This window comes from Esox lucius, chromosome 25 (assembly GCF_011004845.1).
Source record: "Esox lucius isolate fEsoLuc1 chromosome 25, fEsoLuc1.pri, whole genome shotgun sequence".
NCBI lineage: Eukaryota > Metazoa > Chordata > Actinopteri > Esociformes > Esocidae > Esox > Esox lucius.
Genome location: NC_047593.1, coordinates 7,804,984 through 7,830,814, shown reverse-complemented (window position 1 = coordinate 7,830,814; position 25,831 = coordinate 7,804,984). Strand labels below are relative to the sequence as shown.

The 25,831-nt window shown below is 40.3% G+C and overlaps 1 long non-coding RNA gene across 1 annotated transcript; it reads right to left on the bottom strand.

Annotated features, from left to right (window-relative positions):
• Positions 1–432: 432 nt before the first annotated feature.
• LOC109615172 lies at positions 433–15,620 on the bottom strand. The gene is made up of 3 exons (XR_002196148.2): positions 15,459–15,620; positions 752–849; positions 433–639 (listed from the first exon to the last, which is right to left on the bottom strand). It is a non-coding gene; the product is annotated as an uncharacterized LOC109615172 (long non-coding RNA).
• Positions 15,621–25,831: the final 10,211 nt, after the last annotated feature.

Here is a 25,831-nt window from a genome sequence, read left to right as displayed (position 1 = left end):
TGCCATTTCAAGTGCACAAATTGGGTGAACCTAAAGAGGATTCGTACTGATTAAGGTTTCCATTTAGATCGTGGCTAATCTCACCTACAGGAATTGTCGATGAGCTCTTTGAGCTAAATCTCCACAAGGGCTGCGATTGGGTTCAACACGGCCACTGTGTTGGCTCTGCTCGATCCAAACTCCCGGACTCCACAAACAGTCCAGGCTTTTGTTGTTATTCTGGGAACTGGGAAAGGCACTGCGAAGCAGTAAATGTAGCCACGGATACATGTGATGTCCAACTATTTCCTCTTTGACTCTCAAAGGTTTATTTTACCACTATTATACCATTGTCAACCATTGTCTCTAGAAAACAAAACACAAACTAAATGATGTCCCCAAATATTTAGGAAGAGGTCTTTATTAAATATAGACTAAAGCTAGCAACCATGTGAGAGGAAAAAGTGAGAAGCAGACCTCTCAGCGGGCCCAGTGGTCTAAGGCGGTTTTCTTTGGAACCAAGCGGACCAGCACAGACCAGCTGACGACTGAGAAGACCCATGGCCAATGCAAATTGGCCATCATCACTCGGGGAGCAGGGACACACCCTGAGCGTGAGCTTCCCTGATCTCATCCAGCTCCCTCATGTAGCCCGGTTGCCTGAAAAGATAAATGAGGTCATCGGTCGCGTGCCCTCGCGTGAACTTCCTTGTTTGAAGAGCAGTGTGGATTAAAAACCTTTTCGCCCATGCCTATGACTTCATACACTTACCTGTATTCTCTGGAGGTGATTGGGATTAACAAGTGCCGTATTCTCTGGAGGGGATTGGGATAAACAAGGGCTGTAGGTAAGGTTTGGGTTTGGTGAAACTGGGGAAGGGAGAAAAAGGGGTTAACATTCTCAAGCGATGAGAAAGTTAGATCCAAACAGACGATATTTACAGTCCAATTAATTTGAGGATTTATGCGAAAAACTCTGGGTCACAGAGATGGAGACGTAGAATTACATGGTGTCATTTCAAAAGTTGGCTGGCGGCCTGTTATATTAAGCCCTGACATTCACTAAAGTGGCTAATGTCTGCATGTGTACAAGTAGTATTAAATTTCTCCTGCTGTCCAATGGCATCTTATTAAGTACTGGTGCTTTAAATCATCCACCCAAAAGACAGATGATTACCACCAAACCCCATACAAATAATGATTAAATGTTGTCCATTTCATTTATAGTAGCTTTATATCATGTGTAAAACATCCACTTTATAGAGAAGCTAAGGAAGTGAGTGAAGGTTCAAAGTCTATTCTAACCGTTAACATTTATTTTGGGCAAAGTTTTTTTTTTTTTTTGTTTACTATTTACAGATTTTTTCCAGGGATACACAACATAACACATTTATGCGGTTATCTTTCTGAGAAATATGCCCAACATAATCCACTCTTTTCGTTAAAAGCAGTGACTGTGTTCACTCAAATGTATACTGTACAATAAAGAAACCTACAGCGCTTAATTTGCATCTCATTCCATGACGAAAACAGTAATATTGTTATGGTGTTATTATTAGGAAAGCTTTAATCTAATCAAAAACTGAAGCTGAGACTGCAAGAAACCCTGGTAGAATTGAGGCTTTTATAATGCTCAACATAACTAACCACCCAAGCAAAGCACACCAACTCATTAAACTTCCATTTTATTTCTAAATCAGTGAAATGGTATTGGCCTGTTTGTTTCTACCTGGCTTTTAGTTCTCTGCTCCCTTCTGTGACTCAATTGCATGACCACATCCTGGAAATAGATTTGCTCCAATTAATTAGATGCCATTTAGATTTTTTGATTAATGAAAGCTGGTTACAGCTGATTGCTATTGGAATGTTGTGCATTCATTGAAATCAAAGCATGAAGAGAACTGATGAAGTACATAGCTTCACTGTTCCCCGGTCTTGATTCTTAAGGTGATATAATTTATTGCTGTGTAGTGGCATACAGAAAAAAGTCATGCCAGGCGAACGAGGTCATTGGGCAGTATTGAACTTGGTAGTATTTAGAATAGATCCAAGAGCAGTCAGTGGCACAAAGATTGAATGGATTGTTTTGATCCCAGGATGGCCTCCAGTTTTGCATGTTACAAAGTCAACTGAAATGTAAAAAGGACTAGTTTTTAGGTATCAGTTATATCTCCACAGAGAATCGCAATTCAGGACATAAGTATTCCCTTTTTTTCTATTTAATAAAATTCGAATTTCTCATTCCATTCAGGGTCTCGTCAGTCGGTCGAGACGGAACGAATTGTAGTGCCACTGTTTCAACAGATTCAACAGGGCCAACTTTGCAGATCAGAATGGCGCGTCTGTTTACAGCTGTGAGCAGGAAGTGGTTTCACTGTGTGCGATAATGTCTGCACAGGACTCCATGAGGCTAGTTTGAAAAAAAGAAAAAGAGAAAAAAAAAAGGGGGTCAGTTACATCCAGATCACAGTCCAATTAACACACCCAGGGAGATCCACTTCACTCGTCATCGTCGCCGCATAGCCTTCTAATAAGGAGCCAAACACACAGCGCTGCCGGGAGACGGAAGAAGACGGGAAGGGCAAAAAAAAGCCAAGCAACCGTCCCCTGGGACAATGTGTAGGTCCTTTTTTCGCATTGTGTGTCATAGGTGTTCCTGAAAGGGAGAACTGATAATGAGAACTGATCGCGACTTCGGGGCCATTAAAACTTTCCACCTCTAAGCGACTGCTCAACATGGTGGTCATGGAGATGTCAGAGCAGTCACACAGGAATGACATTCCAAAATGGCACCCTATTCCCTATTGTACTACTTTACACCCGAGCCCTATTGAACATGGTGGAAGGTATTGCCATTTGGGACACGGGCAAATAAGAGGCAATGATGAGCTCACCAGTGACTGTGTTCATGCAAATAAGAGGCACACACACAGTATAATTCATGAGGAGTCTGCCTAGCCTCCGAGGGAGTTCATTTCTCAATAGGTTTATTTAGGGTAAATTCTTAGGCAAGTATCGCTTTCTCCTCTTTTTGTATTTATGAATTCATAACAGGCCAGCGATACGTGGAAATAATTTAAAATGGCAGCATTCTTGTTTAAGGATCTGTAATGGATCTGTCCAGGTGTCTGTCAATCAAAAGAAAATTGAACATCTTCATTAAATGTGTGGCTTGCTTATATTGAATAATTCATGTCTTTTGAACAAATTAAAATATTGGACCATATAAAAGTGACAATATGGTGATTCTTGATGGCAGGTGTCATTTTAAATAGCTGTTTTCAAAGTTGGATAAATTTATTCCAGATTAGATACATAAATCCATTTCAAATGTATGTCTGGGACTATGTGATTCAGGAAAAATGTAACAATGATACATCCTTTGTTCTTTTAATGTATTTTTTAAATCTTTTATCTTCATGGTTAAAGTCCTGGAAGGATAAAAATGGGCGTGTTTTATAATTGCTTAAAAGAGTAGCTAAATATTTGAAATACAATTAGCAATATTTTCCTATTAATCTCATTTACTTGTTCCGGATATTTAAAAAGACCTATTCTTCAAAATCAAGGGTAATTCTTCATTAATTCAAACGGCTATATGTTAAAGCGCATTCAGCTCCTATTTAAAACACACAAAAATAAGTTTCATTGAGTTACTTTTCCACTGTGTTTTTCTTAGCAGTGTTTAGTGCTGCCCGCCCCAGTGTGTTAGAGAGGACAAAGTGGCCCTTATTACTGGTCCCCTGTAGTTCCCCCAGACCCCTCAGTCTGTCACTCAGCTCCACACCTGACTGCTCCGCTCTGCTCAGAACCCCGCATTACTGCCCTCAATGTCCCACTGGGCCTGGGAAGACTGTAGAGCTGGCGGTATGGTTGTTTTTGACAATATGTCAGGTCTAACATTTGAACATTCAGGCACATATCATACACACACACACACAACCTCTCTACTAACTGGGCACTGCTGGGCTCCCAGCAGGTCTGCAGGTTTCTGACTATACACACCTTGTCAATAGTTTCATTACAGCCACAAGTGTACATGTACACAGTGAATCAGGAGCTCCCATTATGTGACATGTCCGATTGGTCTTGTATTGCTCTTGGCTGTATTTATGGTGGAGCCATACAATTAGGGTCAGGTGACGTCAGAATGTCATTTTGTCTACACACACAATCCAGATTAATACTTCCAACTGAAGACAAAGAAAAGGGGTAACTGAAATGTGAAGTACAGATAAAGGGTCTAAATTTGGAAACCGTGTTTCAGGAGCTGTTGACTCTTTTTTCCATTGATTAGGCAATGTTCAGACAGAAATATTAAATAATAATGTCATGAAACAATAATAGAATGCCTGAGGATTTAATGTATTTCTTTTTTACTGTAAATCCGTTTGCTGAGCAGATCATTCCAGTCTTATCAGTGAGAATGTTTGAAATGCTGTTAAGTCAGTGCATCTTGTGACAAATGAGGCTGTTGCAAAGTTACGGTACTGGTGGAGTGGGCTACTTAGTGCTGGAACAGGTAAACAGTTGGGTGTTTGAAATGTGTTAATGTTTTTGTCGGTGATTATAGTGGGTGACCACTACAAGAGGTGGCACTGCTCCTTTTCCGGTTCAGTGGAAGAACATACCGTTTTGTGCTGTCTGACCTCTGACCTTGGCGAGTAAGGAGGCTACCTATAAAGAGGGGATTTTTTTGCCGAGCTCATGGTGGTGGTAGTGGTGGAAAGGGCGTGTTTGAAAGCCTGATGAGTGTTGCAAGGTTTAGGGTGAATTAGAAAAGAAAGAGATGTTCATTTTGAATAAATGTGTCTGTAGAGAACAGAAGGCAAACAAGACTGACAGGCCAGGGGCTCAGCGAAGAAAATAAAGTTAACATAAACTCAGAATACTAGTGGATATTTGGGTTCTGGAATGCACCCTCGAACCATCTTGTTACAATGGACTTTAGCCAAAGCAAAGCACCCCAACCGTCAAGTAGGGATTGTATGCTTCGTTGTGTTGCTTGAGTATGAATGTTCCTATATTAGTGGAATGATTATGTGTGTATTTGTCAACTTTAATTATGCATGTCTAAATTACAAAGCAACTTTTCATTTGTCATTTCCTCACCTTGAAATTGTAATCCGTTATTTTAACAGCTATTACAAACTTCAGCTAACATTTGCCACAACTAGTACTTACAGTAAGCCATGGCAACGCGTGAGCATGCTTATGTGATGTCACACTAAACAAAGAGTTGATTTTGGATGATTTGGAGAAGCTCACCTGCCCCAATTTAACCATAACCGAGGCACACACACACACAAAGGAATTGTAACACTCTCTTTTAACATTCACCATCTGTATTTAAATGGTGACACGTGCTGAATATTTGAGTTGATCATCCTTTTGTTGCAGGAATGAAATTCAAACTAGAAGTGTATTCTACTTTTGTATTTTTCACTTTCAATGCCGGACTTGATTTGTCCTAACAAGAAATGGCAAATCAATTGCTTATTTTTCTAGTGTGAAACTGTCTCAAATTAAGACGACATCTGTCAAATATTCCATACAGGGGGAAAGAGTTTCAATGTGGATGAAAGGACCAAGCTGTGTGCATTGAAACGGCAATTATAGTCCAATTGTGTCACCTATTATATATATATATATATATAATATGAAATGGAATGGGAGAAATATTTTCATGTTGTTTAAGAGAAGCTCCTTTAACAAATCTTCCAGACGAAAACGTGTCCATCCTGTTTGTATTATATTAAGAAATTGTTAGTTGCATAGAAGGGAGTCAGTTCACAGGGACAAATTGATTGGATAATAGCCAATGCAGTCTGGTTAATAGGAAATGTGTTTGTGAAAAGCAACGATAAAACGGTGAGACATTTCATATTCCCGGGTTCATTCACACGGCTTAGTATTGTGTCTATCAACAGTCCCAATACTTTATTCAGTTCCCCTTGTGCCTTTGGCTTCGACAGTTGGCCGCAGAGATTAATAATATACTCTTCTATTGTATCTGGTGGCTGGTCTTCTCGTATTCTTCCCGAGGCAGCGGCAGTCTCATGATAAGCAGCAACCACCCTGAAGCTGGAATGTTCCCCATTCTAGTTAACCTCCAGCCACACCTGGAGTTCAGACAAATCAGCCCAGCCAATCGGTGGCTGTCTAGCTCCCGGAATTGTCCTGGGATAATGTGTGTGAGTGTGTGTGTGTGTGTGTGTGTTTCCCATTGCGGGGACAAACAACTACCGATAGCATCACCAGCTAGCCAAGGTTTGAGTCACCTGAACAATGGATACAAGCCACATCCTGCCACTGCTAGTTAAGAGATTTTTCCCATGATGCACTAGGGATAAGGTTAAATTCATTACATTCCAAGCACTCCGGTGCTTCCTGCCGGTTTCCCTTCCAGACGGAAGCTGGGAGTCACAGAATAGCAACAGAGACCCTTGTGAAACGTGTTTAGCATGCAAAGCCACCATACAAGGGAATGACCCGTACCTCCACAAATGTGTCAGTAATGGGATGTGAAAGTACTGGCAGGTTTCCGTGCAAACCTCTAGGACGGACTGAGGAGCAAATACCTGTCACGTTTGGGGTTCAGGAGGCCGTTTGTCACGTCCACCAAGGTGGTCATTCGCTGGTCAGTTACCTAGAAACCACAGAGCTCTGAAGAGTGTTGTGACGGCACAGGACGCATTGTGTTCCAGTTGAGACAGAACGGGGACAGCAATGTATTTGAGATTTGCACCAACTGACTGATTTCTCTCCTTGCCTCTCCTCTCGGTCGCGTCAACCACGGGCCAGGTGTGGGTCCAATGAGTGTGGGGGTGGGAGAGGAGGGCAGGAGGGGGAACATGGGTCGAACAAGGCCAGTGCACCTGGTGAGTCTGACGATTCCAAATGGGCCTCTCTGTGGTGAAGGATCCTCTATTTTAACAGTTCATTTTAATTGGCGTAATATCTCTGTTGAAGTGACTGCTGGAATGAATCCTTGGGAAGGATCAGGCGGACTTAAAGGGGCGGTCTCAGTGTCGGCTTGCGTTGCTCCGTCCCTCAGAGGTCAGAGTTAGGGCCCGGGGGGCTAGAACCCCTCCCAAGGATCCATTCTGAGGACACCCTTGAGCCGGAGAGACAAGGGAACATTGAGACAGAGCTATGAAAAGAGATGCACTGACAGACATCGATAGCAATCGCTCGAATGGAGATGTGGCGCTCGCTCGTTAATTACAGGCGTGGATAGCATAGCCGTTCCCGGTGAGGAGAGAACTCACCAATCGAGTCTCCTAAAAGGGTGAGGCATTAATTCTGAACGATTTTCGGACAGATGCTGCTTGGTTTATGAACACGTGCCCCTCGCTGCTGGACCCCAGCTATGAACTCGTCAAAAGTGATGAAAGGGCACGGTCAAAAGTAGTTCCCTATTTAGGGAAGAGGGCAATTTTCTGTGTCTCCTAGTAATATGCTGGCAGCATTCATTCGATGGTATAAAATGATGTCAATGTGGTCTGAGGAACACATTAATTTCTGGTCTGTCTGTATAACGTGATCATTGTAGTGATAGATGGTCTAATAAAACAGATGCTCATTATGAATGTGGGAGTGGGGGAAAAGTCATATCACAATATTAATCAGCCAGAGAGGCTTTTGGGACGTTTTGGCCACACGTAGTTGGACGAGTATATTGTGCATGCAACTGTAGTAAAGACAAAGCAATACTAATGGAATACTACTTTTTTACTGTACTACTAAACCTGGCTTTCAAATATAAATTTGGTAAATGATATAATGGCAGTTATGGGCAAACTGTTTTAGGGTTGTGTTGTTGAATTATATATTCTAAATATTGACTGCATCATTTTTGGAGACTACATTTTAAGGGTGCCTCCCCCCGGATTAAGGGGAAAAGCAATACTATATGCCGGTTCATGTCTGCCTCTTTTTTGTGGGGCCCTAGAAAGATTTAGGGCAGAGACAATGAGCAGTTCATTTACTCTGGAGAGTAACTAACGCCCCCTGGAACTAAATGCCGCCAGGATATGTGCTTTGTCAGATAACTAGCTTTACTAGCTAACATACTTAGATGGCGGAATGATGGCGGAAATATGCGAACAGATTGGCGGTTAGTGACTGACACAAAAATTCAGATGCACCACCAGCCAGTTTTAAAATACCCAAACACGATGTAGTGCATTCTACTACAGCTCTACTCAACAGTCATAGAAAATCCTAATTTACCCCCTAAGAAATTTTAATGACTTTCTAGTCAATTTGCCGAATGTATAGAATATGTATTTTTGGGGGTCGGGGGCCCTTTGAGCTCAGAGACCTTTTGCAGTCCGTTGTCTGCATACAGGTGGAGGCGGTACTGGTTGTGTTTGTGTTATTAAAGTACCAATCAGAGTTCAAACCGTTTTACTGGCCTTGTAGGAAGTGTGTTTACACTGAAACGGGATTGTGTAGCGCTTCCCCGGTCGGGTCACGGCATTGACTTCAAAATCGGGACCTGACGCCTCTCTGCTTGTCACTCAGCATTAAGGAGATGGATGGGTTTAAGAACCAGCGACAGACTAGCTGCAGGTGTACTTCAAACGGCCTCAAGGCACGAAGGCGAGGAGATAGGATCCTGCTCTATGGGTTACTCAATCTGCAAGACTTTATTTTTACTCTTTCAAGTCAGAGTACTACAATTAGAACCTACTAGTTTTAAGAGCTAATGTGTCGGCTGCTCTGATAGAAGCTAATCTTGACCAAGTCGGGAGAACAATACGAGTTGGTTCTCGGTGAACTTCTACCGCAGACAAATATTAACATTCGGAACTGTCCCCAAAAAAACAAAAGGAACCTGCCCGGTTTAAAGAATCTGATGCACCATCTTCACCACCTTGTGCCGTGTCGGTGGGTTGGTGAGGTGGACACTGAGTCACTTCAAGAGACAGACAAACGAGCGGAACTGTAGTTCTTCACCCTTCCCTCATTTCTGGGGGAAGCTGAAAGCTTTGAAAAGCTAAGATTGCGGAGGAGGAGGCCGCGTCCGTCTCTCCCTCTAACCATTAATCAGGGCTCTGCAGGTGTGCAGCAGACACCGAGGAAAGGGAGGGAACGCACCACCACGGAGGTTTAATCCCAACCGTCGGCTGTAATCAGGCCAACAATGAAAAACATGTACTGTGGCCAGGCTGACACCAGTGTCTCCGCTGGGGTTTACCTTGATAAGGTCTCTTTATAACAGCGGTTTCCCACTTTTGTTTTTATTTATGTGAGGGACCTAGGAACATTTTAGACCATATTTCATAGTTCTCCCAGTAGCAAATAAGATTATGCTATTATTATGTTATAGTATACTGTTTAACCTTTTGAAACCTCAATTTAATTGCATTACCTCTTTTACAAAAAAAAAGGTTAATGGATAACAATGACAGTCACATTGTATAGGAATAATTAAAATAAAATAATAAAATATGCAATTTACCAAACCGATACTTTACCTATTCTTATACTTCTTTTTACCACTAATCTGTTTTGAGATGTGTCATTCCACCTACGTCTGACCAAGCCCTTCTGATTCCTGCTCCCGCTGCGATCTCAACCAGGACGTTTTCGCCAACACACACTTGTTGGAGGTGAACACATTCCCAGGGCAACAACCAAGATTGTGCTCACAAGCTGGGTATCAGTCTTCATCTGTTAGTCATTTATGTTTTATTACAATGTTGTTATACAGAAATTACATTACTATAGAACAATATTGTTGTTTTTATTTGGTGGAGAGATTTTGAGAAGAGCATAAAAGACAGAGACATTGCAGTTGAGTTATTTCCCCTGTCTTTGAAAGGTTTTGCCCACCTCTATTGTTAAAATATGAATCTTCTATAAATGGTTTCATTTGTGTTTCACACAGGCACATTATACCTAAACCAGTACCAAGACAAACATTTTCATTTGGACATTTATACCCATTAAACAGTAAGTTGAAGACCTACATGACAACACAGGTTGCAATTACATCCTTTGTAATGTATTTTCTGGGTTTCATTCTGATTTCATATACTGTACGACTTTGAAATTGTATCAGACCGCACCATTTTAAAATGATTTATTTTCTTGATTGTGTCCATTATCAGCAGCATTTCAAATTCTCATGTTTCCGCGAGAACAGTCTCCGTGGAACCTTTCGGAGTTAATTTAGCCTGTCTTTGCCCTTGAACTGGTGTCAGTCTCTCCTGTCAATCGACCTCCTTCTCTTGCCACTGGTGAGTTATACCCTTATTGTAGCGGCGTGTCACATTTATAGAGATGAACGATCGCAACATTATATTCATCGACACTGCAGCCATCCGTCACCTGTCACCTGGGCATGATCCGGGGGGGGAACGAGAACTACTTTGCCGGCGGTCTGCTCACCTCCCACTGGCCCTCTGAAGAAAACAACGCCCCGGCAACAAGCCTCATAACACAAGGGGTGTATCACTCCACAACCAGAGTCAGCGATTAATGACTTCATTCAATCACTCTCGAAAGGCACCTCACAGCGGAGTGGCAGAGATGATGCCTGGATGTTGTGAGAACTGTCACTCTTTCCCTCCTGTGTGATACTGCGTTACGGTGACAGTTCACCAGTTCTGCGCGCGTTGGGCTATAAATAGACGTTCTTGTGAACTGAAGTATTTAATTGTGTTAAACGAGGAGTGAGCGAATGGGATTGTTAAAAAAAAAAGAGTCAACACTTTTCTATCGCTGTCTTCAGCAGTGAAAGGAAGGAATCTATAACCTTTTGAACTCAGGTCCGTCTAATAACAGTTTTAAACAGATTTAAAAATCCTATCAGTCGCTTTACAAACAGCGAATACTTTCAGAGACTCTTTGTCTTTGTCCTTCCCGGGCCTCACTCAATTAAAGGGGAAATGTGAGTTTTGAAAGCCGCTCATTTATCCATGTCCACTCACCACTTTTTGTTTGTTTGTTTTCTTAAAAATTTTTGCATAACCATTGACGATATCTCTCCTTTGCTTAGGAGCACTCTACTCCCAAGTAAACCAAAATAGATTCAGAAATAACCTCTAGGTATAAAGGCTGTAGTGGGGAACATATCATAAAACCTGTGAAGGCCATATTGGTTGTGATTCACTGAGGGAGTGGGTGGTGGCATTTCATGTCTACTGTATGAGGACTCCCCAGATAAGAAGTGTGTGTGTGTGTGTGTGTGTTGTTTGAGACATTTTCCCTTCTGTGCTTTCTTAAAAAGCAATATAAATACACAGAGAGCAGTGGTATGGGGAGAAATGTAAAGTTAGAAGACATAATAGGAAATGCATTTTCTCTCTTTTCTGTTGCACCTCTGTTGGCTACCTACATTCTGGGATGCTGCAAAGCTGCATGCGGGGAAAAAAACATGTTTTCTTCACTCTTTACTTGAATGCTGCATTACTATAATTTTTTTCAATATGATAATGGGTCACTTCATGAAAAATAATTGTACATTTTAACCATTTGTAGTTCTGAAATCCCAACAGGTACGCCATTTTAACTGGGACAAGCAGCAACTTGCTCCACAAGGACAAAAGATACTAAGGAGGTGACATTTATTTCCTTGCATCAGTAATAGTGTAGAAATGTATGTAAAATGTTTATTTATATTGTGTTTTTAATCAGTGAACAAAAAACATTGTTTAGCTACTTATTACATAACATGACAGTATCAGAAATCTGTTAATTTTTATAAATGGTCTTAGCTAGCTTGCTACAGTTAATTATGAATCAATGTTACAACTAATGTTTTTGTCAAGTAATGTTATTACTTAATATAGTCAGCAGATGGCGATGGGTAGTTTTCGTCCACAAACAAATAGCCTAGCTTGCCCAATTTCTGCCCTTCAATTTCTATGCAACTATTGGCATACCAAATTCAGTTAACCAGCTAGCTCAGTTTAGAAAACTGCTACTAAAATAGGAAATTCTACAATTGAATTATAATATTTGTATGCACATTCAATACATACATATATTATAATGCAAAATTACAGTTAATTATTATCATACAAAATAAATATACATTTGCACTATACTTAAAGTGGTATTCTGTATGTTCTTGCATTACATACCATATATTTTATACTCTTAAACTAAGAAAGTATTGAAAACTACACCAAACAAAAGTATAAACGCAACACTGTTTTTCCCCCATTTATCATGAGCTGAACTCAAAGATCTAAGACTTTCTCTACACAAAAGGGCTGTTTCTCTCAAATATTGTTCACAAATCTGAGTTTCAATGTGATTAGTTCTGAACACGGCCACATCCCCAGTTATAAGAGGCTGTGCACACTTATGCAACCAGGTTATTGTAAGGTTTTTATTTTTAATTTTTCCACCTCAAAGATTTTAGTTTATTTTTCAATTTAATTGTTCACATTATAGATCACATTAAAAGTGTAAAACATTCTGACATGATTTATCTTTCTCTCATTCTTTTACATCACAAAAACCTGGCAATTTAACAGGGGTGTGTTTCCGATGCAGTGAACACTAGGCTATCTATCTATACGTACTTACCATACTACTGCATTTTTGAAAATGGGCTTTAACAGTAAGAAAGCATTCCACTGTCCAGATCGACAGCTGTTGTATACAGCAATGGTGACAAAATAACATTGTATTGTAAATTTGTATTCAAATTTGAATAACTACATTTAGAAGATGTAAGCATATTTCATATGCCCCAGGACAAATTAACGATATTCATTCAAATGAATCCATATGTACATCTAGTAATATTTAATAAAATATAATATAAAAGATCAATTTCCAATCTTTGAGAATCAGTCCCTTGCGCCTTTGCAATGTTTTGTATTATTTATTCCATGGAATTTAGTAAATTATTAAAGGCTTCGAAAGTGAGAAACACTGGATTATCTCAAGACAATTATAGCTCCTGAATAATTAAAGAGAGATGAAAAGTATTCAAATAATATTCTGTCATGCATTAGCAATGCAAGAGATGTATATTGCTAGGGTTGCAAAAACAGGGGGATACTGCACATTTTCAAAATGTACTGGTACACTACCAGAACTGAAACCTATCAAGGTCTCTTCACAATTGTACATCTTATTTGTAATCTACATAGTTGCCTTTTCAGGTACCAGTGTTCTGTCATAATCTCTTGGCCTCTCCGGCCTTATCCCAAGACAGATGATAAATACCAGCATAAGAGCATTGACTCAAGCTTAGTAGGGCTGGTTCTAGTCAGTCCCTGGATGAGAAACCAGACACTGCTAAAAGTAGTGCTGGGTTTCCCTGGACCAGTTACAATCCCAATGCCCAAGGATAGTGAAAGGGACAATGCCGTGTGTATTGTGTCGTCTTTTGGATGGGACAATTAAAATAAGTAATTGATCATGATTTGAACTACCAAATGCACCGGCTATGCTATGCAGGCATGTGCAGAAATGCACCCTACTGCTTTGTTACGTTCCTTTTCCTGTGGTTCCGCTGCATGCGTTCCATCGGCACACGTCACTCAAGCCAACCGGCACGCTTCGCCTGCCTGAGTGAGTGACGTGCCTCGCTCGCTCCGGTGGGTACGAGTCGCCCCCCCGACGTCCGTTCCTCTAGTGGCACAGATCCGTGGAGGACCACTGCTTCAGATTCGCCACATGCCCCTGAAAAGGTCTGTGCACTGCTCCGATGCTATGCAAGTCAGACTTTGGATAAGAGCCTCAGCTAAATCACTGAAATCCTAATTATAAATGAACACCATGAATCATGGACCATAGTCAATGCTTCGTTTACTTATTTAGGCTATTTTCTCTTAAATCACTATCCACTAAAAATAAATAAATAAAATAAACAGCTGTAGATTTTATATATTCCAGCATACTGTAGATGATGCACAGAATAGATAACTGAATGAAATAAGATTCTGGTAACTTTGGTAAATTACTGGTAGTTTTGCGACCCAACTTTTTTGTGTATTTTGTGGTGTTTTATTTCCCATGTGATGCTTTGATAGTGGATCTGATCACATTATAGAATAATTATATCAGCCGTTTCCACATCTATTTGCGTTCCTCCCAAAATACATATTAGTGGAACGGCGATAACTGAGAGAAATGGAACTAACAACATTGTCTCTTGTAAACACACAGCCATGTGTTTAGAATTATTCTGTCAAACTTGTAAAGGATTCATCATACAGTGCCCTCCATAAGTATTGGGACAGTAATGTCAAATTAGCTATTTTTGCTGTATTCACATGGCATATGAAAATAGGATTAAAAGATGAATTATGAGGCAAAAATACTGACTGTCATCTTTCATTTGGGCGGGTGTTTCAACACATACTAACTGAGTGGATCAGCACTTTCAGAGTTCCATCCCCCATTTTATGTGAGCATTTGTGCACTAGCGTTTGATCTGACCTCTTGTGAAAGCTAAAGTTTTAAGATGATTTAACTAAGGTAATTGACTTTTACAATTAGTCAATTACAATTACTTTGTCAATTACAAAGGGTCCAACAGAAAAATTACTTTTGCTTTCAACTCTACCCCTCCAAATTTGAGCAATTCAAGGGGCTGCCACATTAGATTGCCCAGGACAATTAGTTTTACCTGTCCAGCTCAAGGACAGAACCACGTGAGTTTTCACTTTGCTAGTGCTGGGATTCAATCCAGCAAACATTTGGTCAGATTCTCTCATTCGTGATGGCACCACCTTGTTCCTGGAGATCTACTGTCCTTTTTTTTTGTGTCCAACCCCAGTTGTGACTAATCGTATTTAGCTTTTTATCCAGCTAATTATAAGGAACAAGTGTACTAAATTAGGGTTGGACCGAAAATGTATAAAAATGGTAGCTCCCCAGAAACAGGGTTGTGCAGCCATACTCTAACAACCACACTAGTTGCTTCCCAAACGCAGGAATTAAGCGTCAGAAACCTTTTAATTTATTGCCCGCCCCACCCCACCCCCCCCCCCCCCCCCCCCACATCTGAACGTTGAATGGACTAATATGGTCAATTTCAAATATAAAAAATATGTTGGTAGCGTACACAGATTGGCAGAGGAAGAAATGCCTTTTGTGAGAAACAGTCACTAGCTTATACTGTGCTGCAGAATCTGTCTAGTGGGAGTTATGTGAAGAAACGTATTAGTGTCTCAAGAAGGAAATATGCGACAGGGTATTAGCCAATATACTTAAAAACTCTTCCGCAAGAAGCTGTAGAAGGACACCATCAAGAAAAAAGCTCTCTTAATCCTGTTCGCTCATTTCGTTCTCAGCTAGCTTTCTGCTATGTGACATATTCCGATGGCGAGTCAGAACAGAGAGATATAACAATTTCAAAGTCTCTATAAAGCATGCGGCTCACTGATAGCAGAAAGAAAGCTTTTTCTGAAGATATTACAAGCTCAGGGAGAAGGGGTTTAGGCCTGATGTGTGTGATCTGTGGATTAATATGTAACCACGTACTGTACATGTGCTCTTACCCAGTTTGCTAATCCTTTGCCTCCTTTAAAGCATGCAAACGCACACAAAGCAAGATTGTCATTTGGGCAGAAGACTGTCCTCTTTCCTCGCTTTTGTGACCCGGAAACCAATACATGGACAAGAATGTCAATAGCCACATGTCTAGGGTATGCAACCCTTTCCTAGCGACTAGCCTGGGTGTGGAGGACTAGCGGGCGAGTGGAGGACGAAAATAGAAAATGACATCCGGTTAAAAAATGTGGAATTGAAAATCTGCTGATTTACTGCTTCAGCAGTGATGAAATGTAACCTTTTCCACGACATTTCCATTGATGGGAGATTAGGGGTGTGATTGTTTCGATGGGGATTGGATATTGTATCAAAACTGGTCCGAAATTGATTTTCTACTAAGCTACTGACCACCTGTGCAGTTGGACCCTGAGCTAGATCTGTTTGAGATGAGGTTTTGAATAAGAAGAAAATATTTTTCAAATTCGGATGAGGTCATGAGACCCTTGGATTTTTAGGGGTTTATATGGAGAGATAATTATGAGTGGGTTCACTGTTACTCAAACTAAGTCCTCCACTTGTACTTATACAAAAAAAACACGCAGTCCCTGCTAGTCCACGTGATTAGTTACTTGGCCTATCCAAATCTAATACTACTGATACACTCTGGTATGTGCTTAGTGGACTGAATTTAATCCATGTCAATCCTAGACATGGGATAGAGGAGACAGGAAGGGGGATGTGTGTTGCTGCTTTCCTGATGTGTCTGATATCAAGGGAATAGAATAACCTTTGACCCATTGATTTCCGATCCTTTTCCCAGGAAAATATGTTAAAAGAACATCGTTGCCAGGCTAACTTGGAAACTATTTCCTGTTCAACACAAGTGGAATATGCTGCAGCATGGTTAAAAAGGGATGAATTCACCATTACTTATATTTGCTTTACAGACCGATAGTTGATGTGAGGATTTTCCTTCTGAGAAACTTGCAAAGGGTTCAGAGATGATGAAAAAGACATGGCATTGCTGTTTACTTCAGCAAATATATACTGTAGAATTCAGGTAAGCTTCACAATAGTTTCTCCTACGTGGGTATTTGCGTTTAAGCTCAGTAGATCATTATGATGTACCACAGTTATCTAGTAGTTTCCTAACTTTGGGGTTAATAAGCTAAGTCATGTCTGGCCAAACCAGTTGCTGGAGAGCCAAAATTCTGTAGGTTATTTTCAACCCCAGTTGTGACTAACTTGATTTACAGTGCATTTTCTAATTATTGGAATCATTTGCTAGATTATGTTGGAGACAGAATCTTCATGACGGTAGCTCTTCAGGAACAGGGTTTGGGAGCCCTGAGTAAGTCAAAGCTGACAAACAGCATTGAGAACGTCTCCACTAAGAGGTTTGAGAAGTACCGCATGGTTTGAAGTCTTCAGAGGTTTGGTAGTAAAGTCATGAACTGCCACCACTGAGAGGCTCTGAACAACTGAACTTCATTAAGAGAAAGAGGAAATGTCACTAGCCCGCGGCACACCATTCCACTGAGGAAGCCGGTCTGTTCCAACAGAACATAGAACACTGAACTATAACAAGCCAGGGAGAAAGAGAAGGGCAAAGTACAAGCATTCATGTAAAATGTGTGAATTCCATCATTACAATAGAGTAATGATCTCTTGAGGCTTTTTCCGACGTAATAAAAGACAAGGTGGACACATTACCAAAGCCATTTCAACAATGTTTGACCCATCTACGGTGCCTGACCGCCGGACGTCTGTTGTTACCTGACATTTGTGATATGTCAGCCAAATGTCAAGCGAAGATCAGGCAGTGGAGAACGCTGCAATCAAACAGCCTTCCGAGAGCAGACCGAATAGAAAACACGACCAGCTTGGACCTTTGCATTGGTCAAAACACAATCAGAAAGGACGTCAAAACAAGAACGGGAATATACTCTGTGCAGTTGACTTAGCAATCGTGAAAGTAACTTTTTGTTTATTCGAAACATGAACATTGAATATTAAAATGTTTCCTATGGAAACAATAACACTGCGATCAATTACTAGTTCACTACCATGTTCGCTACCTTTCTGTTTGTCTCTTTCTGTTTAGAGTCAGAAATGCCCTGACGATGTCACTGAATTGAAGGGAGGTGTTAGCAGTCTATTTTAAATAGTCTCTTTCACAAATGTTTCTTCTATGCTTTAGTCCTGACAGAGCTTTAAAGGAGAATCAAACTTTTGGAAAGAAGGGTAGTCAAACCATAATGAAATTCCTGGAAAAGGATTCTTAAATCTAGTTATTATATAATTTTTTGGCAAATGTCCCAAATGGCACCCTGAGCAAGGGGGTCTCTGTTCATAGGTAGTGCACTAAATGGGGAATAGGCTGACATTTGCGATGCATGGGCTCTTTCCGAAGGTAATTGAAACTCTGCCCCCGACTTAATTTGGAAATATGGAACATTTAGTTTTGTTAAATGCATCTCCCTCAAGAACCGTGGTGCTCCTCTCCCTGTTTTCATCTCATGTGGTTTATACATCAAAAGGAAATCCAATTAAGCTCTGTTTGATGATTCAAGTACTACTGGTTTAATTTAGTACACTTTTCCCAGGCCTGTTATTATTGGTTAAAACTAGGCGTTAAAACGGCTTTCAAGGGGTATACACGCTAAGCGGTAGATTAAGAGCCATTCAGGGAATTAGTTGATGTTTAACCACCTTTCTACCAACTGAGGTCATTTTGACCCTGGAGGAAGATTTTTCTTTTGAATTTTGCCCAACATTTCTTTACCCATTTTTTCCTAGTTAATCCACCCTGCAGACAGTCTTGACATAAATTAGCATATGGTTGCATCATTGCTATTGAACCAAAACATCCAGCTTGTGAAAAAGTCTTCTTGCACTACTGGACAACGCAGTGTCCAATCTTGACTTGGACATAGCTCTGGAAACCAAAAATGCTGTGCCTTCTATGGACTACTGAAAATAAGAAGCCCATTGAATTAAATGGGGAATTTCGACGTTAAGAAATCGAAATAAATTATGCTTCGGGTCTTTCTGACACCATTTGAAAGTAGACAGAGAGCTGTATTGATGTCTGTTCTCTGAATAGTATTTATTCTAGGGACCCACTCAAAATAATATTAACATTCCATATTTTCAGAGGGTGAAGGGAAGAAGCCGCTGTTGATTTTGACCTAATAGACTTATTTATCATTATTTATCCAGCAGACTAGAGCACCTTACATTCTCCCTTATGGTTATAGTTGGTTATTATTTGGTATCACTGTGTACAAAGTATAAATAACCTTGCACGCTTAGTTGCAGAATAGTCCAGGTATGATATTTGTTGAATATTTTTAATACATAATTTCAGTTCAAGGGGGTGGAAACTTTCTAATGTGCAAATTATCATGGTATTTAGGTTGTTCTAGCATCTGATCATAAGTGACCGAGGATTTGGGCATATTTTTTGAAGCCTTCTGCCATTACTTTGATTCACTAGCAGGATGTCCTATTGTTTCCTCTAGGAATAGTACATAAAGAAAACTATGCCATATTTTTGGGGAGTTGCCATTGGACACAAGGAACAGAACATGTCTTTGACTTCCAAACTGCTTTGCCACAGCCTCCATCCATTCCTTCGAGTCAACAAGGTAAAGAATAACATTGTGCTTTTTAAAGAAGAACAATGCTGCGACTAGATAAATCACGGGGCCAATCTCTACCCTCCTTTGTTTGACCTTGAATTCTGGGAACATCCTCTGTCATCCCCTAAAAGCTTTATGATGTCCTTAATGGAGTGTTTTACCTGAGAGTCGCAGGCAGACCATGACATTATCAAATCTTTATTTCCTATCATCTACTGCTATTTCCAGCCCTGTTCTTTCTTTTAAGGACTCATGCAGTGAATGTCAAACAACTGCTCCCAGATGTACTTAAAAGTAATAACTTACAAATCAATAACTCCTAGAAGCAAAACAGAGAAATTCTTTAAAAAGGAGCTGTTTGTCTGTTAGATTAGGGCCAATCATGTAAAGACAACGTCAGGAGTGGCAGAGAGAATCAAGCTTATAGCCAAAGTCCTAAACTAACTGCTAAATTGATTTCCGTTTCTCATTTTGGAGTCATTTGGTATATTAAATATTCCTCCGTTTTTATGTGGTACTCTCTTTGTGTGTGTTTGAAATTTACATTGAAACAAGGTGCAGCTAAATTCTACACTGATGAACCTTAGTTGGACCTGGCCTAGAGCAAATTGGTATAATTTACCAAAATAGTACTTTCAGTCATGCAATTTAGCCAAGTAGCCTACTTCCAGAAAAAATATGTAAAACCAGTGTGCCTTCTTATTCTCTGTTTCTTCCAAGCGAAACTCTGCAATTAGCTTGAAAACAATATCCTGGAGCGCAGTTCTGTGGCTCACCATGACATTTCACATGGCAACCGGCCCATCAAAATATCCAGAGGGGGGAAGTGTGCATGCAGTGTCACTTGAATTACACCGAAGGGCACTTCTTTTCTGCAGAACATGTGACGTGGACAACACAATCCTGGTCAATTCAAGTAATACATTTGGACACAGGATCCGATCATAATTACTGTGTAGCACCTGGCAAACCCAGATTCAAGATTCTGCATCCATCCATCCAAAACATCAACAATTGTGCCAGATGGGTCTGTGAAAAATAGGGAAATTGTATTTCAGGTAGGCTTACTGAAGAATGTTGTTTGTTCAGGTTGGCTGTAATGCACTTTTGAGACGAGTGCTTCACTGTGGAACTGATGGAGGGCTAGCTGGACTGTAGCTTACGCTAAATGGAGGCTAAGCCCAAAAGAAATCTGCGGGCAGTTCATGAAGAGATAGACGCCATTGTTGATCAATCTAGCCCACCCAGAGTTGTGGTTTTGAGGTTGGTTCAATGGTTGGTGCTTGGAGGTCTGACACACTATTGGCTCTTGTCAAAAGTAGTGTACACTGAAGGGAATAGGGGGTCATTGGGGTAGAGGCTCAGAGAGGCCCACCGTCTGCGTTGCCTTGTACTGCCACTCATCTCTACAAAGGCTGTCCGGATGTTATGTACATTACTACAGAAGATCGCGCATGGTTTGACAATTACGTTTTTGTCATTTAGCTGACACTGCGTATATTTAGTACCTTTAGTATTTTACAATCCTACACTTTTATGGGGAAAGGAGGGTGGATAATAGAGACTGTTGGAAGCTGGGGATTGTTAGGTGGCCTTGATGATATAAGGACAAGATTGGAAATGTTGCCATTTTAGCATTCCTGCTCTTACAGTACATGCCAGGACTGTAAGAGCAGGAATGCCATTTTAACGTCACGTTTAAAAGGCCGCACTGTACGCAGGGCAATGTACCCTTTATTACCCCGGGGATGTGGGATTTGTTCTTTAGACCAGAGGCCTCCAAACAGCACTTCTGAAAGCATTTGGCATCAACACGAAATGTGTGGTTGTTCCTCAGAGGACACAAAGGAGCAGGCCAAAGTAATCATTTGATTATACTACAATTGTACTGAATATGAACATTGTGGTCACAAACATAATGATTAAAGCTGACTGTTTCAGTATGAAGGGCCACATTAGTCTCCACTGTAAGCTCTGAGCTAGCAAGGATCTTCTTGTTAACCTCAAATTACAGTAATTACGTACGTTTGTTGCCGTTGAACGACATGCTGTTGTCGTCTGGCCTCTTGCAGTGTCACCGATTCCACACAGTTCTGTAAAGAAATAAATCCCTTGGTCATCTGCCATGTTTTCTGTCATTTCCTTGGTTTCTTCTCCAACAGCTGCAAGTGGCTCCATCAATGTTCTGTCATTACTGGATGTAGAGTCACTCACACATACATTAATACTGCATCGATGTGATTTTGCACACGCTGCTCGAACCAACATACCTGCTTTGTCTGACTACGTTGGATAGTTGGTTTGTCCATCTGTGGTGATCCTGTCCTTGTGCTACTCCTTCAAGTAATGGTTCTTAAACTGTGCCTGGAGGTTCACATCTAGGCATTTAGGGGGGTGTTTTTCACCGCTCTGATTGGCTGTTGCCATCACAGAGCAACAGCTAATGGTTGACCAGATCACTGAGGTTGTAAATTCAACATTTACCATCATGCGAGAGTGCAATCACACAAGAACTCAACAAGATCTTCCCAGATACAAACAATGGGTCATGTCTATAGCAATTTTAAATGGGCATTTGACAAAGGCTTCCTGTTTGTCTATAGTACACAATGACTTAAGTGTTACCTATTTCGTCTTCAAAAACTGAAAAATGTTCTTGCCCTGAGTGGATAACCTGACCTCTTTTACAAAACTATTGATCCATGATGAACCTGCCCTGCATTGAAACTCGATAGGTGACCCTGCCTTGTCCCATTTCCCATTTTGACCTCGGCTGTGATCTGGTTTCTCAGCGAATATTGTCGTTTGACCGTCTCTTTTCTTGGTTTTTCAGTCCTACAAACTGCTCCTCCTTGGACAAACTGGCCATGACCCATTCCTCTATATATTTTACTTGAAGTGCCTGTGAATATGTTTCCCATATAAATCATTTGTCTTGGGTGATTTTGCAAAGAACTTTGCCAACCAAGTTATTTTTTTGATTCACCAGCCACAACCGACACATTCACACACACACACACACACACACATATATATATAAACATAGATGAAAATCCTGCTTTATGTAATAATAACTCACGTGTACACACACTTCCCTCACACGGTAAACACAATACACACGTGTTTGCACATAATGCAAAACATGCCATTTCTATTCCTTCCTGTACATCAGCCATGTAACTTGTCCATTTGCACCTGCAATGGCACTTTTCCGGTGTTAAAGTGTCTATTTTGAAAAGAGAGTGCAAAGCAATGGGTACCAAGCTAAAGATTGTTTACTTCATTAAAGTTACTCTAAAAAAGCAGTTCACATCCAATCTACTATATGAACAATAATTATATGTGATACTGAAATGAAGAAAATGACAGTAACAGATCATTTTCGTGTGCCTAATTGGATAAAATAAAAAAATAAAAATATTGTTAAGTGTTGAATACCTCACACATCATGAGCAAAACAATTTTTTTTGTTTTAGTAGTAAAAGATGCCTCTACATGGCAAAAACATGAATGGACTACTAAAAGCGCTGCCTGGGGTTCAATGAAGCTACCACTAAGCTAGTGCAAAATTTAATTAAATTACTAGTTGAACTAATGTAGTTCACTACTCCTCGACCAGCGTTGCAGTTTGATTCCTTGTTTGTGCACGCTGCATGAAGACCGAGGTATTTGCACTTATTTGTATTTCTCTCAGCGGGTTTTCCAAACTGACAGGTTGGCCACAAGACTCTCCTGGGAATCTCATGAATATATGTAAGACTGCTTAACCAGTTTTAAAGATGCTGCTTTGGTTGCATGCAGTCTAATCATTACAATGTAAATGAGACCAGTGGGACGGTAAATAAGGGGCGAGTGTGAAAATGGAAAATGGATGGGCCGACCTGTTTGGGTACACATCTGTGGCAGACTTTCTTGGATTTTCGTTGTTGCTGCTGTGGACTCAGTGGATTCTTATGCATACTGAATACAGAGCTTTTTTCTCGAGGATTTAGAAATGAATTCACACTTAATAAGAGGTTCAGATAAAGAACCCATAAGGCATTTGGTTTATCTGACAAGTTCATTTGGACCCTGCCCTAGCCCCAAGAAATATACAGATATACAATATGGACTCACTGTTTAGTGTAATTATACCACACGGTTCAGTACATCTGATTGATTGTTTTTATATGAATTATTAATTCGTTTGTAATTACCCCTCATGTCTGATAGATCTTTTTTGCAGTCCATATTTCAATATTCCATTATAACAATGACACCTACGTCATCTTCAATAATCGCATGAGCTTATTGGCACCAAACTCATGCATTTCCACACATTATTAATCTAGGGGGGAGAAATGTTAATGTACAATCTGTGTGGGAGCTGAAATGAGACATATCCCACAGAGGAAAAAGGTGACATTTCCTGCCGGAGCGATCCTGTGATAGTAATCTGCCCGACGTGGGCTGCGAAGCGTGACCTTACTGGTGCTTGGTGACCTGAACAGGTCACCCTGGTAAGCCATCTGGGGCTGAATCGCTGCGCCACCCACATCCACATCTCTGAAGAGAAAGGGTAACCGAGACTGTATCGCCTCATGTTGCTTCCCCGCAACTCTGTCAGTGAGTGGTACACAGAAACCATTTGTACCTGAATCCACACCCAGGAAATCTAGTTTTCCCCCAGTTTTTTTCACACGCCTGTGGAGCACATTGTGGTAAGAGATGCCTTGTGTACATGATTCATGATTTGGCATTAGGATAGCTTACATCTCAGTTTATTACAACTTATAACCCTCATGTAATATATCAAAGGGCTCTCCACATCATTGTGTTATTCCTTGTGTTATTGGTAGTAACGTAAGGTCAACTTTAGTATTTGACTTTTTGTTCATTTTTTACTTTTGCAAAAATAGCAATAAATATCAGCAAGACTAATTCCTGAAAATAGTGTGTAGATATAGTGCAAAAACTTTGAAATGTATGAACTGCTTCGTGCCTTGCGGATGTTTTGTTGTTGTATGTCAGGCCTGTTGTAAAACTGTACAAGCGTGAATTATAATTATAACACTAGGCTACCATTTCATTAACCTTTAATGTTGACAACAACAGAACTGTTGGATCGGAATTATTGGAATTGTATTATTCACAGCAGCCTCTCAAAGAAATAAAGAGAGAACCATGGCAAGTTTGAGGCAAATTGCCTAGTTGTCATGAGCATGTCACAAAAACACATCAAATAAACCCTGTTTTGCAGCAACCTTTCCCCTTACCTAAATACGCTTAACTGCCCACACATTCTGAATCATTTTGTAGACTATGCTATGTTTTGAAATTACTTCAAGCTATTTATAGTCAACCGTTCACCTGTTCAATTTGATTGTAATAAACCGTGCTGCCTATGTGACTGCTTTCAGCAACACTTGAGATACATTGCCCATGTAGTGACTAACTTATGAAATGGAACAAATAGGTGCTAATGGAAATTTGTTGTTTGGCTAATTCACAAACACAAACCCATCACTGGCACATGTTTGGGAGCTGATGTTGTACTTGAAAATGAAAATGTAACATTTAACCAGAAAAGGAACCAGGCCAGCCTAGTTCCGCCAGCCCGTGATTAGAAAGGATGAATGTTGTTGTCCCTGGTCAGTTTCAATCTGTGGTTTGTTATGTGGCAGACTGTGTCTTTAACCATTACACGGTTTAAACTGCGGGAATTTGCAACTTTTACCTCACCCATTACATTTTTGCTGAAATAATGTGGATAACAGAATGTTTATTAACAGAACTAAAGTGTTCTCTTGTAGGATTACCGTAGATGGCTAGCTAATAGCTATACAGTACCTATAATGAAAACAATGACTCCAATCACTCCATGGCTGGTTCATTTCTTCAGAAAACTATTTTAAATATATGACATTCATGGTATTACACAGTGGATATATATTGTTGTGCGACGGCTGAAAAGTACAGAGTGGATACATATTTCTGAGAGACAAAAATTTGAACATCTGAGGAGGGAATCAAACCAGGGTCAACACATTGAAGGGCTGGGATAAACCCACAAGACCACACAGCCATCTTCTAAGTGATCCAGCTCTGTATCGTCTCCAAATGTAACTTTTATCCCAATCCTTACATTGTTGCTAAAGTAACGTGGGCAACAGAATGTTTATTAATGGAAACTAAAGTGTACTCTGGTACAAAGATCACTGTAGATGGTCGTCCATATGATAAAAGTTGAATAGCCAACCACAACACTAAGTGAACTATTAGGAAATCCAAGGCATTGTCTGAATCTCAAATTGCATACTACACACTACGTACTACAAATAGGATGATGGTCAAGTACGTACTGTTTGCCAGTATGCCAGTGTTGCATACTCGACATTAGATCATTTTGTCATGCATTAGCATCATGCCAAGTTTGAATATTAAGATAGACACCATTAATCATGGTGTCTGTTATTGTATGACATCGATACAATAACTATCAATATGGGTGAAGTTAACAGACAATTTTGTCAAGTGAAAATTGAGAATCGTGGAAACCCCTCATCCTTTACTACGCTAGGTGTTGTGATCTACTTCAAAAATCCACCAGAAATATTCATAACAGTTTTATTTTAGGTTTACTATAACATTGCTACTCAAGGTTGTAGCCAGCAAAGTTTTTTGTCTATCCTGAACAAATCCTAATGTGTAATTTGTTATGTCTACAGCGAAACTCGAACACCGGTCGCATCTCTAAC